This window comes from Pelmatolapia mariae, linkage group LG16_19 (genome assembly GCF_036321145.2).
Source record: "Pelmatolapia mariae isolate MD_Pm_ZW linkage group LG16_19, Pm_UMD_F_2, whole genome shotgun sequence".
In the NCBI taxonomy this organism is placed as follows: domain Eukaryota; kingdom Metazoa; phylum Chordata; class Actinopteri; order Cichliformes; family Cichlidae; genus Pelmatolapia; species Pelmatolapia mariae.
The window spans coordinates 64,771,388-64,787,666 of record NC_086241.1 but is presented as its reverse complement, the minus strand read 5'-3'; the positions used below and the strand labels follow the sequence as shown (position 1 = coordinate 64,787,666).

At 40.0% G+C, this 16,279-nt stretch overlaps 1 protein-coding gene across 2 annotated transcripts in view; it reads right to left on the bottom strand.

Annotated features, from left to right (window-relative positions):
* lrfn5a (leucine rich repeat and fibronectin type III domain containing 5a) overlaps positions 1 to 1,485 on the bottom strand; it is a 125,978-nt gene extending 124,493 nt beyond the window's left edge. For both annotated transcript variants that reach the window (XM_063498946.1, XM_063498945.1), the window contains exon 1: positions 511 to 1,485. The gene's annotated coding sequence lies outside the window, so the exon portion shown is untranslated. The remainder of the gene's footprint in view (positions 1 to 510) is intronic.
* Between the last annotated feature and the right edge of the window lie 14,794 nt (positions 1,486 to 16,279).

Sequence of the window (16,279 nt, the reverse complement as noted above, 5' to 3'; positions counted from 1 at the left end):
TAAGTGGGTTTCTTCTCGCTGGAGACGCACGTAACGCGCACGCTCAAGTTGTTCATTCTTTCTGGTTGGGCTCGCGGGCTCGAGCGCCCGCGTGCACACACACACACACACGGAGAGAGCTGCTCAAAATGTAGGCTTTACCTCCACAGACTCACACAGAGCCTTTGTAACTTGCGCCAGGTTCAATTTTGACCTTGCAATGTTCTCAGTGGTGGTTTTCTTTAATGCACTAGCCCCTTCTCTGTGCCCTCCAGCCACCTACCCAATGCTATCAAACTACACCCCCTCTGCCTCCTTCCCGCAGCATATCAGCATCCAGACTAAATGTCAGCGCACGGGAGTCTAGAAATAACTCTTTTACCCCTCAACAGACGACCATTCCCCGGCTCCAGCAGACCCAGGCACAGAGAAGGAAGAGTTGGAGGCATAGGTGGATAGATAGAGAGGGCAAGAGAAAGCCGAGCCTTCATTTTGTGCGTTAAACAAGAAATAAAAGAGTTTAAACTTTACCTCTTTCAAGGATAGGTTTTCTTCGTTCACCGGCTGTCAGCGCGCAATTATTTCTCCAAATCCCATTATTGCGAAGATAGTGGCAATTATAGTTGTAATTCCACACAAATATGCTCCAAATACGAAAATATACCCCATATACGTATATATCGAAGTAAATGTGCGTAATATCCTTTGGTTGTCTGTAAATTCCGTTTAGGTTTATAGTTCAATCCGATCTTCCGGAGGGGTGCGTCCGTTTTGCATTCTCACAGCGCCCGACGACTACATCCTCCTCTTGTTCTCGCTCCTCTCTCTTTCACACTCTCCCCCGTCTTCTTCTCTCCCGGTTTCATCCCTCCATCCGCTTGGTAAGGGAAGAATCCCATCCGAGAGAAAACTGTAGTGATTCTCTCAGCCCTCCGCCCGTCTCCTTCCTCTTCTCTATCTTCCTTCTTTTTGTCTTCTATTTCTCGCCTCTTCTTCCGCTCCTTGTCCTCCCTCTTTCACCTAGGCAGGTGAAACAGGGAGAATTCCGCTGCAAGGCAGAAAATATCCCAGGTAGGAAAAAAAGGGGTGGAAAACTCAAATTAATCCAGAAAAATTCCGCGGGTTAGGGAGAGTTTGTTGGTTATTAAGCACTTAAAAATCCAAACCAGTACATTTCCTGGCTTGTTAGACAAGCTTTTAATATCGAATTTGGGATTTTCTTTTACACCCACTCCCTCCCGTTCTCTTTCTCGCTCTCCTCTCTCTCTCGCTCTCTCTCTTTCTGTCTCTGAGTCTCTCTTCCCGTCGCTCACCCTCTCTCAACTCTGTGGGTCTCCGCTGCAGTCAGGAGTTAAAGAGAAGAGGAAAATGTATAAAAGGGCAGAAAATGAAGCAGAATAAAAAGAGCAGTAACGTCCCGGCCAAGCTGTCGCCCGGTTACTCGCTCACTGAAAGCTTAACCTGCTTCGCGATCCTCTTCGCAGGTCGCTGCTCTGTTACCGTTAATCCCCGGAGCGTGTCAGGTCCGACAAGTGCCTTGTTTCATCTGAGAGGAGAACATCGCTTCCTCATACAGATTTCAAAATAAAAGCAGAGAGTGGCGCTTTTCAAGTACTTTTTTTTTTAACCACATGGGTCTGGTTTTTAGGATAAGGACAGAATCTGACAGTGTGACTGGATATAGGAACATTCATGAAATTGCACCACTGGTGTTACAGTGGCAGATGGCTGGAATACCATTTGAGGAATCTATCCGCCCATGCAAGTCTGCATGTCATTCAAAATGCATTCCAAAATTTCCCAAATTCCTAAAAGTCTTGAAGTTTAATTGACATCCGCTCTTGATAAAGTAGTCATAAAAAATGTCTGAGGCTGTCCTTAAGTGTCTGATTGTCATTGTCTGCCCATAGAAGAGCCCTTTGTTTCCACGATGTTCCTATGTAAACATGAATTCTGCTACCAATCACTTAATGAATTTTCCCAAGGGTTTACACAATAAACCAGCCTGTTGTGGAGGACTGCACCAACAAGCTTATAAAGACATAAATAGATACTGAACAGAACTGAGTTCTGTCCCATTTTCACATGTTACCCTTGGGAAAATGAATTGCCCACCCTGCTTTAAGGGGACTGCAGACTATGCAATGCAGAGAACTGAGGGTTATCTTTAGCCAATGTGGGCCAATTAACAATCAGAATCAGAATCAGAATCGTGTTTATTGGCCAAGTATATGTGCAGACAAATACAAGGAATTTGGTTCCGGTAGAAGGTGGCTCTCAAGCACAGCAATGTAAATCACACACACACACACACACACACACACACACACACACACACACACACACACGTGTCTATATATACATTACACATGCATACACATACATACACAAAGCTGTGTAAACTAACTATAAATAACTAATCTAAACTTATATACATAAAAATACAGAAATGAAATGAGGTGGAATGAATACTACAGAATGTACAGTTGCAGTCTGGCAGTGGGAACAGTGTGACAGGTCAACTATTTAGAAGGGAGATGGCGAGGGGAAAGAAACGCATTAAGTCAATTAAACTAAAATAATCTGTTTAATATGGTAAATTAACTTTAACCTGTATTTAAACAAAATGCTATCAATTTAAGAGAGAGCAAAAGAGAGCCTGGTAGGTGTGATGGTTAGTTTCTAACCATAATATTCAACAACGTTAACGCTGATGACCAGAGTACCAGAATACGTTGTGTATGAAATTGTTGCGCTTTTATTCTGAAATAAAATGACTATACTTCCGGAATACCCACCGATAACCCTGTGGTATTTTACAATGCTCAGAACAGGTGCGTGGAAGTTCTTATTTGAAACATTTTTATTCCATGTGTGGAGCGCACGAACATATATTTTTCTCCTCTTTATCGAAATTATTTTTCTTGTCTATGCCTCCCTCTCTCGTGCCAGTTAGTCTTGACGGTGGTCGTCAATCTGTTCTGGCTCATTTGGAAGTCCACAGTACGCTAAACATCAAATATGCATCACCTGTCATGTTGTCATTCAACTCACTTTCTCCTTGTTCCTATGTCTCTATGTGACAGATGGTTATGGCTTAAAGAAAAGAAAGAAGTGAGTAATCAAGTGACCCCTCTGCGTTGATAAGCAGAACACTGAGAAAATAAGGACATGGAAGGGACAGGTGAAGCTGCTGACAGAGATTAGAGAATTTATACAGTTTGAAGTGGATCTTCTCTGATTTTTATGTACCCACTTCACAGTCGACATGATGTTCTGAGACAAGTGGATATGTAGTCTGAGAACATGATCCAGACTGCAAAGCGTCACATACCTTAAATATATTAAAACTGTTAAGGCTAGGTTGCAGGGATATCAGATTCAGTGGTTCACAGGGGATCCGCTCAGATGTATGGGGTCTTATCAGCTCTCCATTCCACAAAAGCCAAAATTTAAGATATGGCTTTTCTGCAGGACACTGATAAGAAATGCTGGTGGTCCATGGAATCAGAGACTGGGTGGTCTATGGTTAGGATTGCTGGAGCAGAAAGGAAATAAAAAAATAAAATAAAATAAAATCAGTGAGCACTTTCAGTTTTGTGTGTAGCTTTGACATACAGTCAAGATGTCATTACTGACTAATGGATTCTCTCATTTTGTAATCATTAATGTTTAATTAATCAATGGGCTAGTCTTTCTAAATCATCAACAGGGTTGCTGGGTTAGGTGCCTTGAAGGCTAATGAGTTTTCATTTAACCTGGCATGTTCCATAATAATTTGTCTATTTAGTCTCTATTGGCCATGCTAAATTTGCATGGTGAATGAGCGATAACCCAAAATGTTGTGCAAAAGTATCTTTTTCTATTTGATTTACTTGTTAAAGAGTTGTAAAGCTGTTATGAGTGAACACTGCTGTAGTCTTTTAAAAAATGCTGAATTGGAATGTCCTGTTGGATGGAAGTCATATCTGAGGGATTAAATAAGGTCATTTTCATGTTATGACTCAAATAGCACTTAAGAACTGCTGATGTCAGCTACACTAACTACTTTACATCCCTCCAGAATGTCAGCTTAATAGAGCTGAATGTTTACCGTTACATGTGTGACCTCAGTGCCACGGACTGACTGGCCGTGACAATAAATGGACAAAGTCTAACCTTCAGGCTACTGCTGCTGCCAATCAGTTTATTGATTAGCTCTTAACAGATGTTAAAATCAGTGAGACATTGTCAGCTGGCTGATGGGATTGCTCCCTGCTGAAATCACAATCCATTTGTTAGCCAAGAGCCCACAAATGTGTGAAATCAACAATCGATTAACCATTTGAAACCTAATCAGACTCGTCTACTACAGCATTTTTAAAAAATCATCATGATAATCTATGTAGTGATGGCATAGATCCTGAAGTGTCACTTTGTTGTGGTTAGGTTAACTTTTTGAGTATAATCAAATGAATGCTAACACCTTCAGATAAAATTCCCATTTAGTTTTGTACAAGGATAATATATACACATTTATGGTCCTGACAAACACATCATCGTGACTTTAGTAATCCTTTGGCTGTTCCTCTAGATGGTGGGGATGTTGTTATTTTCATTAATCAGCATGGGACATGGTTTATGAGTGAATTTGGATAAAGTAGGACAAATTTTGACAAATGTCCTGTCAAACTATAGACAGTACTTCTTTTCTTTTTTTTAATCTTCTGTCATTTTTATTTGAAACTAAAATCAGTCTTACCTGCAGTTTAATATATAATAAGGAAAGTCACTGACCGATCCTCTTGACACTCTGAGCCAGAAAAGCAGAGACTTCCAGTGGTGCCGATCAGTGCATTGATTGTATGATCATCCGGGGACCATGTTGGAAACAGTGGTAAGACGGAAATAATTGGATGGCTAGATAAAAATCCGCTCACTGAGACTTGGATCAGTGATCACAGAGGTAGACATCCAGTAACCAATTGAAGATAAGGTCTGATGTGGTGTGAGGCTGTGTAAAGCAGCTGTAGTTCAGTGATATTTGTATTATTATTCTGTATCACCTCAGAACATTTACTTTACAGATATAGCCTTTTAGAACAGTCCAACCTGTTGTAGCTGTCAGAGTAGACTCTTTTGAGATAATCTCTTAAATTCTCTTCATTTACCAGAATATGACTGGGTCACACATTATTTTCATAGAACTGGCTGTAACTGAAGCTACAAAAATCCCCAGGACAAGTACTGTTTGTGTCATCCTCGATCCACTGGAGCAAAACCTGGTGATGGGAGCACAAAAGCACTGTAAGTATCAACATAAGCTGCCGAAGCTTTAGCCTTCTGTCACTATGGATCAAGCTATTGATTAGCTGTTATGGCTTTTGCAGATGGCAGCAGGTAATACTGACTGAAATCCGTTTGCACACAGATGAGTGGTCAAGGGTGTAGGCCTACCTACTCACGAGTGACCCAATCTAGGATTTTTTTCTTTTAATCTTTTATATATTTATTTAATAAAAAAAAAATAAAATAAAAACAATTAGAGCATGCATAATGATCTCACTAGATGCCCTGCTCCAGGCAGCAGGAAAAAGGACTTGTACTAATGTACACCAATGGACAAAACTAATCAAACTAAAACTTTCAAATCATTACAACGTATGTACTATACAACATGAATATTAAGCATTAAGTGTAAAAATTCTATGAGAACATGGATCTGCACTGATCAAAAGGTCCAGCAGAGCACATACCTCTTTTTTCATTTTCTGAAATCTCCAACTTTTACAACTAGCTGGTCCCTGCAAGTGAATTCATAAAATTTATATAGTTAATTTATATATTACTATATATTGTGTGTGTGTGTGTGTGTGTGTGTGTGTGTGTGAGAATATACTTTATAGTAATTTATCTTAAGCTACTGTACTGTATGTTAGCTTTAGTAAAAAAACGAAAAAAAAAACCAAAACAAAAAAAAAAAAACAATAGATCACAAACTGCATGTCTTATTACACAGGGGGAAACACATTTTGTATCTCAGCAGCTTTCAGCTTACTGCTGTTTACGGCTTTTTATAAGACAGAAAACTTTGATCAGTTTAGTTGCTCTTGCAGGAAGTTATTTCCTTCCCACACATAAAATACTTAAAAGCAGTGGTGGTGTGAGTTTTGTGAGTATGCTTTTCATCCATTGTAAATGACATTCTGTAGGCATACAATGTGCAACACCCAATAAAAGAAAATAGAACGTATTGGGAGAGTGGTATTTCATCCAGAAAGGATGATTACAGTAGCAGGAAATGGGAGCTGAGGATCACGAGGGGAGAAATTGGCAGATGAATCAAATGAAAGTGTAATGTTCCCGCTTCCTGCAGGTTTGGTATCATCTTTAAGCGCATCTTAAGCTATAGTGGTGCAGGGAAATGGTTCTTAAGCTTAGGAGGACTGATAACACGGATTTTTTGATCGTCTTAGCCCTGGGATGTTTTTGGAATCAGACCGCTGAAATTTTCAGTAATTTGAAAAGTTAAACAGTATTTTATCCCTATTATAATTATATAGGTGAATATAGGATATCCTACTATAAAGAAAATAGGATTAGATACTGTGTTTCTGATCGGTATAGTAAAATTACTTATTACCAGGTTATAGCTATGATTGAATCTTGTTTGTAAATGATAAAAGTGGCTGTGCAGCATAACCTTCACATGATGAAGATGATCCAGTGAACACAAATCCCCTGCAGTATGGTGAATTTATGTGAAAATCTCAAGCTGGTTGGTATCATGTATTGGAACATTGTATGCCAAATTTAGAAAGCGAACACAACCAAAAGCTGGAAGTGTTCCTGTTAAACACCAGAGTTAATTGACACAATGAAGCCTGAATTATACAGATGAGTGTGTCCACATATTCACTCTATCATACATATCAGGAATATAAGTTACAAGGATAGAATTCTAAACAAATGTTACATTTAAGGATTTATTTTGAAATTTCTCTGCAGGGTCCTGTTGACCACATTGCTTCATTCAGTTCAGAAGCCATGATGCTTTGATGGTAGTACATAACACTACTAAGAAATAATGTAATTATTTGTGACATTATTAAATGTTCTGATAATTAACTGCAACTTGCAAGAACAAAAAAGAAATATACTTTGACGACTTCAGGCTGCATATTATTAATACGGAAAGCAGACTAATGAGTAATCCCCTGCCTGCCCTTTTTTTATTCTGTTGTGGAACTCGAATTAATGAGAGTTCACCCTCATTAAATTCAGTATAGCTGCTAAAACTGGAGGTAATTTAAGCATCTTGGACAATATGCCAGCGCAGACAGACAGCCCTGCTGCGCAAAAGAGTTAGCAGTCAAAAAAAAGGCAGCAGAGCCATTTCAGGCTGTTAGATCAGAGCTTTTCAATACAGTGGATAGTGCTAGAGTCACAACAAGACTGCATTGATGCTCTTATTAAATGAACTAAACCAGTACTTGCCTGAATTTTATTACTTATAATGAGATCAAAAGTAAGTTGTTTTGATATTTACTACATTTTTAAACAAGTCAGAGAGCTTTGATCAAAGAGCTCAACTATTTCAGCATAATGCAGGGACTCAGTCAGCTGGTTCTACAGTCTTAAATGCTTCAGCATTAGTGAAACAGAGAACCGAACCCCACAAGTATCCACAAAACCTATTTTATACAGTTAACATTACTGTGTCCACAGTATGTGGTTTCTTATTGGTCTATACTTTCACTGACAGTATATTCCAATATACTATGTTATTGCTATTATTTGAAAGGGGATAAAAGAATAATTTAAAAATGAAAACAGATGTTCTTGCTAAAAATATAGCTGTATGCTAATACTGCAGTTTAATTTGATTTAGAGTATGTGAGCACAGACCAACCTGCTTAAAAACATAGCAACTTAAAAACAACATAGCCGCACAATATGGTGGAAGACAGGTTAAAGGGAACTATAAAATACAATTAAATAAAAGTATTACATGGTTTTAAACCTGAAAAAAAATATTTTCCATGGGTAAGACACTAAGGCACTAAAGTAGGCTTTTTATACTGTTGAGTCATCTATAGTGCATGAAGCGTCTACAGACAGTCTACAGTATGAGGTTCATTATCAGCCAAAGTTTTGACAGCTCTGACACAGTCAGCTTTGTTAGAAAATAATAAGGCTGAGAAACACTTTTTATCCATACTAAATTACACACACACACACACACACACACACGCACACACACACACACACACACACACACACACACACACGCACACTAAAGGTAGCAGACTCTTAGCTTTATTGCGGTAGAGCAAAGATAACTCTAAATGCAACCATTACACCACAGTTTCTATACAAATATAATTTTCCCTTCTGTGTGTGTGTGTGTGTGTGTGTGTGTGTGTGTGTGCGTGCGCGTGTGTGCGTGAAGTTGTGTGTGAAGTTGTGTGTATCTTTGTGTAATAATGAAATTGTAATTACTAAGCATTTTGGATCCTAGTGTTGAGCTACAGATTTTCAGTAATGTCACACTTTCTAGTCCCTTATAATAAATGATGATACAACATTTTTAATTTGAAAAAACAAAAAACAGCTCAAATTATCAGCAGAATATGCTGGCCTGCAAAACCTCTTACACAATAGCTGCAAAAGAAGTGGCTGCAAAATGGGAAATAACGTTTTTAAAAGATGGAAAATCCAGTGTTCTTTATAAAAGCTCACTACATTTGTGATATTTTATAAAATACTCTTTTAAGGATCAAAAGGCTCTTAACAAAAAGATAAGAGATGTTGAAAAGTTAAGGAGAACTGCATGAATGTGTTATTTTATCGAACAGTCCTGAACATTTTGCCCTAACATAACACCATGAAACACTGGAATGTGCTTCTGTGTGCGTGTGTCTGTGTGCGCGCATGTGTGTATGCTGCCATGTACATGTTCTTTTCATGGTGAGATCTGTGCCATACACTGCCTCGCAATGTTATCTATCCTAACTCAGATAAGGCTTCTAAAACTGTGTAGATGTGTGTTTGTGCGCATGTGAGTGAGAAAAGAGTGTGTGTGTGTGCACGCTGGCAAACAGATAAGCCTTCCCTGCAAGCCTCTTATTCATGCTGTACCTAACAAGACAAGGCCACAATCACTCTGAAACCGTCTTTTACTTGTTTACACTTCACCATGACCAAAGGGAGCTGTGTGTCTGCATGTTTAGTGTGCCTTTGTCTTTACATGCCATACATTACATATGCCAACAGTTGTGTTACTATCTGTGCTTACATGCATGCTCCTTTGGCTTTTTTGAGCCTCTGCCGACATATTTGCCTTTTTGTATTGACTGTGTGTTTGCGTACGGGGCTATGTGTCTGTTCCTGCGTGTGCACCCTGACAGATAAGCCTCCCCTGCAAGCCTCTTATTCGTTCAGCACTGAACAACAGCAAGGCTGGCATTACTAATAAACTCTATGCTCTGATATGACCAACGAATTTAGAGTTTCTCAAAGAGGCTCATACGGGCATGGCCGACACATTGTAAGCTCCAAAACATTGGCATTTCTACAGAGACATAAGCATGAGAGAGACTAAGTAAAGGGAAGAAAATGTCAGAAAATTAGTCTGAGTCTTTACACCCTCAAGAAAATAATATTATTGTGGAAATAATTTCCTATACAGCATAAAGTAAAAACAGGCCATTGATTTTCATTTCTGTCAGAGGCTGCACATGGACACAATAAAAGAATCCATGACTACTGTGTCCATTCCTGGGGTAATTACCTTGTAAAAGCACTTTAAACAGCAACTTCATGTTTCATTAAAAACCGACATAATAATGTTTCATGACACAACGAATGACACCAAAATGTTCATTTGCCAAGATGGGGTTGATAATTACAAGAGATAATTAGGAGCTGGTTCTTATTTAGAATAATTTCAAATTGTGTGATTCCTGAGAGTCATTCAGCTTTAATAATTGCTGACTAAATGCCTGAATGTGAAAGCACTACTAATTGTGGAAAGGGATTTTATAAAGTGTTTTTGCATGTTTTCCTAAATCGCAGTGTTTTGAGCGCTCATGGCCACTGAAGTAACCAATTTGTATCAATCAAGCAGTAAAAACAGTATATTGTCCAGCCTATGTTTAAGTAAAGCTGGAGAATATCTAGGCTTGGGACTACATTTTCAGGATGTTTCCTACATATTGCACAGTAACGCCATACAAGCAGGGCTACAAAGCTGTCTCACACCTGGCTTTTGGGAAGTATGACCACAATGCCTCATTCCTCAGTATAAACAAAACATACAGAGGGAAGAAGTAACCATGAGGGAGGTGAAACGCTGGTCTGCCCAATCAGAAGCTAAGCTACAGGACGCACTCAACAATGTAGACTGGGGACATGTTCAGAGCATGCGCAGTCGACATCAACGAGTTTTCAGGAGTAGCAGTATGCTTTGTCAACATGCTAGCGGAGGAGATCATCCCCACTGCGAGAGTCACCACATTCCTAAACCAGAAACCGTGGGTGGACAGATCGATCCGCGCTGCAGTGAACGCCAGGACTGCCACCTACAAAGCGGTTCTCGCCACTGGCGATATGAGCGCCTACAAAGCGGCCTCATTAAGCGTGCGGCGCGCGGTGAGAGATGCCAAATGCCGGTGTCGAGAGCGCGTGGAGTCTCACTTCCTCCAGGGTGATACACGAAGCATGTGGCAGGGACTACGCACCATTGCGGATTACAAAGCCAGGGACACTGTGCCGATCAACGCCGACTCTGCGCCGATCAACGCCGACTCTGCATTCACCAATGAGCTAAACCAATTCTACGCCCATTTCGAGATTAGCCAGGCGGCTAATGCTAACTACCGCCTGACAACTGAGGACAGTGACATCATCAACGAGAGACCCGTGATCAGCATCAGAGCACGACGTCCGAGTGGCACTGAGGAGAGTGAACACAAGGAAAGCGGAGGGGCCAGATGGCAACACCGGCCATCTGCTGTGCTGACCAGCTAGCAGGTGTGTTCACTTCCATCCTCAATGAGTCCCTGGCGAATGCTTCGAGAGATCCACCATCATCCCTGTGCCCAAGAACAACAAGCCCTCATGCCTGAATGACTACCGGCCAGCTGCACGGACCTCGGTAATAATGAAGGTGTTCGAGAGGCTGCTGAAGAACATGATCTCCTCCTCCATTCCAAACAGCACAGATCTGCTGCAGTTCGCCTACCGACCCAACAGATCCACAGAGGATGCCATCGTCCGTGTCCTGCACCCCACCCTTAGCCACGTGGACAAGAAACAGGGTAACTATGTGAGACTGCTGTTTGTTGATTAGAGTTCAGCGTTTAACACAGTAGTGCCCGGTAGACTGTTTACAAAGCTGAGGGATCTAGGACTCAACAGCTGTCTGTGTGCATGGGTGTTGGACTTCCTTACTGGCAGAACTCAGGTGGTGAGGGTGGGTAGATGCGTCTCTAACAGCATCACCATCAACACGGGAGCACCACAGGGGTGTGTACTCTTGCTGCTGCTCTACTCCCTCTATATTTCAGACTGTGTGGCCACCCATGGCACCAACACCATTGTGGTGTTGGGGGCCATCTCCAACATCGATGAGGCGGCCTACATTGATGAAGTGAAGAATCTGGCATCATTGTGTCCAGGATAACCACCTCCAGCCGAACGTCGGCAAGACCAAGGAGCTAGTAGTGGATTTCAGAAGGAGTCAGCACAGGGACTACAAGCTCATTATTATCAATGGAGCTCCAGTGGAGAGGGTGCAGTCCTTCAAGTATCTCGGTGTCCACATCTCCTCAGACCTGACACGGTCTGCCCACATTCAGATACAGTCCAAAAAAGCTAGGCAGCTCCTGTACCACCTCTGACAATTGAGGAAGTTCAGGGTCTTGCCACTGATCCTCAGGACTTTCTATGCAGGCGCTGTGGAGAGCATCCTCACACAGAACATCCATTACTGGTTTAGGAACAGCTGTGTTAAGGACCAAAAAGCTCTTCAGAGAGCGATCCAGACAGCAGAATGCTGCTGCTGCAGGATTGCTCCCCCCCTTCAGGACATCTACACCAGGAGATGCTGGACTAGAGCAGCTCAGATACTAAAGGCGCCATCCCATCCTGGCAACAAACCGTTCCAACTTCTGTTCCACACAATGCCACTTACTGCACATAATGCCCCCCATGTATATATTCGCTTGATGTAAATAATGTTCTTCTCTCCCCTTTTGCACAGTCGAGGAGTGTGTCAGGATACATTTCACTACGTGTTGTACTTGTATAACTATGCATGTGACAAATAAAGAATCTTGAATTTGCTCATTCATGTTCTGCAATGTGGTGAGACTATGTGTGTGCATGACTTACTTTTGTAAAATTGCATCCGAACAAACCATTAGACTTCTGGAACAATTCCCCTTTGGTCAAACAAGACCAGTGTGGAGATTTTAGCCATAATACACAGCACCACGTTAGCCAAAACTGAAACACCATACCAGCACAATCACTTCATACCAACTGTGAAGTACTGTGGTGGAGGGGTGCTGATGTGGATTTGTACTGCAGCCATAGCACCTGGGCACTTTACATTCATCATGTTGACTACTAACTCCTCTATACCAAAGTACTCTGGAGTCAAACGTGGGCCCATTTGTCCCAAGCTAGGACAAAACTGAGTCATGAAACCGGAAAATTATCCCAAGCACAATCCACTACAGAACAGAATGGCCACAAAGGAAAAGAGTCACAGTGGTGCAGATCTCAGCATACCAGAAATGATGTGGTGGGAACTAAAGAAAGCTGGGAATAAATCAATGCCTGAAAACCGAAATGAACTAAAGCAGCGTTTTAAGGAAGAGTGAGCTAAAATTCCTTCAGAAGAATGTGAGTGACTGATAAAGTCATGCAGAAAACATTTACTTCAAGTTGCTTCAAATTATTGGCGATAAAAATCTTTTTTACGAGCTAATGAATCATGGAGTCTATGTAATTTTTCACACACTGCTTCTGCACTTTGGCTAATATTATATATTTCTTAAATAAATAATGAAAGTGTAATATGTCATTTGTTGCGCATAAATTATGTTAAGACATCATCATGTTTACTGCGTCCACATGAGCTTAGAATTAGCAGAAGCTATAGATCATTTTTCCTATTTTTTGATTCGATCCTGTATATTCAGATTAAAACATATGTAATCTATCTCAAACTCAGTACACTCACACAAAAGAGGCACTTGAGCATGACCACGATGCCACAGAATGCTTTCTACATCTTCACTAGACACTGAACAGAAACTCTGAACTATAGAAGAGGCAGTGAGTGGGAGAAGGGGAAGACAGGAGTGGGTGAGTCAGCTGTTGGAGCAAACTATTCAGAACCAAGACATACTAAACAAAATTGCGCAGCCTTTCGTACTATATGAATATATTCATATGTCATTTCTCATTCATGATGGTTCCATGCATCACTATGTTTCTATTTGCTGATCACTGTAAACTGCCTAAGCCTATGTAACACAGAGAAATTTATTCAATAAAATGTATATCCTAATTCGCGATCATTTATTGAGATATATATATATATATATATATATATATATATACACACATGTATAAAAACTGCTATGCATACCTGATTTCACTATCCAGCTCTTACATGGCAGATGAAAAGTCAGAGGATTGGCAAAATAACTGAAGTTCAAACTCTGTATTACCGGATTTCATAGTAATCTTCACGATGACTCAAAACACATCATTAAATAGACCCTGAGAACAATGAATGTCATAATAAAATACATATACAATATCCAAGTTAATCCATGTGTCCGCCTGCCCGACCATCTATTTGTCTGTCTATCCATTCATCCATCCCTTACTGTAGATGTTAAATCATGAAAAACTTCTGATCTATAAATTATCATGGTGCATTCTCTAGCAGCCCTTGGTGAATATAAACTTCTTGGTGACACTTTAGGAGGAGTAAAAGGATGTCCAAAGCATAGATGAAGACTTAAACCTCTGGCTAGAGCTGGAGTTTGTAAAGCAATAGATGGTTATCTTACATATATTTTAATCCTTCCCAAAGTTGTGCATGAGCTGACAAACCAACATTGCATTTTCAGAATGACAACACTATAGTGGTAAAGAAAGAAAAACAAACAAACCACCCAGTAGTGCAGTATTCAAATAAAAATAATGTAAGCAGGCAGACTTTCCCGAGCTTATGAACTCAATACACTTGGCCCTCGGTTACTGCACTGTTCTTTTGAAACCATTTAAATTCAGCACAATTTGAACTATTTCTTTGTGAAGCAAACAGGAGCAGCAAATGTCAACACCGCCATTTTTTAAAGTGCCAAATAAAATATTTTGAACAGCATTTCCTTTTTCTCCCATTTTCCATTTACTTTTGTCATGTGCCTGCATCAGTATGAGCAACTGTTTACATTGGTAATGCAGTGCTGTCAATGTGGCTGCCTGCAAGTGTGTCTTAAGAAAGGAATAGTCTGATGTTATAAAAAGTATATGGTTTATTTTTCATTACATGTTTGTCACTGTGGCTGCTGAGATATGTTTTTGAGTTTATTCATTATTCTTCATAAAATGATGTATTCATATGATGCACATCTGCTATGTTGCTGGTGTTGATTAATCATTTCAGGGTTCCTTGAAATAAAAAGAAATAAAAAGAATCTCTCTCTCTCTTTCTGTTCCAGCAACATCCCAGTAGCTAGCAAAAAAGCTAATGTGGCGTAGAGGAAGCTAATAACAAAGCACAGCGTTCTGCTAATTCACTGAAGCTTATTTGTATGTTTTCACCAGTTTTAGTCAAGTGAGTTCACACTGTGGAAAAACAGTGACGTCTGTCTCACTTCATTCATATGCAGTAACATTATGTGTTTTCACCAGCTCCATTAATATTTCACTTCATCTCTTATCAGTTCAACTTTACATGATGTGTGTGTGTGAGTGTGTGTATCGAGGAACAGCCAAGGGAGGGGCACTCAGACTGAGAAAAGGAAGGGAAAAGGTAATGTGACCGTAAACAGCAGCATGATGTAGCCTATGACACTGAGCTTAAGTGAGACTAGTGCACATAAATTGGGCAAATAACTTGAATATGAGCTTTTATTTTTATCCATTTTTGTTCTGTTGTCATTTGGTCCGTTACTAATTTATACCAATTCAGTAAATGTATCCTCTTGGTTGCATTTAATTGCTGCAAGGTTTGAGAAGCAATGTTCAAGTTAAGGTTGCCTTAAAGACAAATGAATAATTCCCAGGCTGCTCCTCACAGAGGAAGCTCATTGATTTAACACTGGTATTGGATCAGCACACAAAACGAGTAGAAGCCCTATGCCAAGGTATCTGTTAGGTATAAACTGGTATAAACTGATTACCTCATTATAACACAATTGACAGCTGGACTTTAACAAAGCCACAGCATCACGCTTTACAGGTACAAACTTTCTGCTATGAGCTTCTGCTGCTAACCACACTCAAAAAAGCGTACTGTGAAGTAAATGTAATGTATGAATGAACATTTTGGGTAAAGCTTCTCGCGTAAGCTTCTGCCCTGCAACTGTTATCACTGCACTCAGCGGATGAACATTATCTGCAGTGGGATACACGAGGCAGTGATTAAAGGTCTGTCTATATTCATAGCTGAAGTCACAGCACAAAGAGAGCCAGCGGGGTCATTACAGGATAAAGGCAGATAGTAAATTAAACCTGGAGAACTTCTCTTCTAATCTCTTTCTTGTTCACCGTTGCTTTTCTCAACTTGTCCCTCTGACACCTCTGACAGGGATCTTTGTAGCCTCCCCATCTCACTTCTTGTTTATTTCTTTTCTTACACTAAATTTAGGAATTTAGGAAATGTTACTCTTATTAACTTTTAAATGAAAACAAAAAGAAAGTAAACATTTGCACACAAACATATGAGAAAATTACAGTGAGTAATTTCTCTCTGTCAGCATTCTTGTATCACAATTTTTAAGCTAATGTAGAGATACAGAGATAACTATTAAATGAAATTTGTGGATCCACTGTAAAACAGAGGAATGGTAAAAACATTTTTTAACAGTTGGCCCTGCATAAATGCCTAAAATCCTAAAATCTTTCCCTAAAATGGATTTAAATTCTTAAATAGATAATTTACATTTGAGTGTACTGTAAAAGAAAATAACACCATGTCCTCTAGCTGTAACTGTTGGGTTAAATGAAAGGTTCATTTATCCTAATTATTGTTTGAAGTTTGAATTTCCTTATATGGCTTGGAAATTATGGT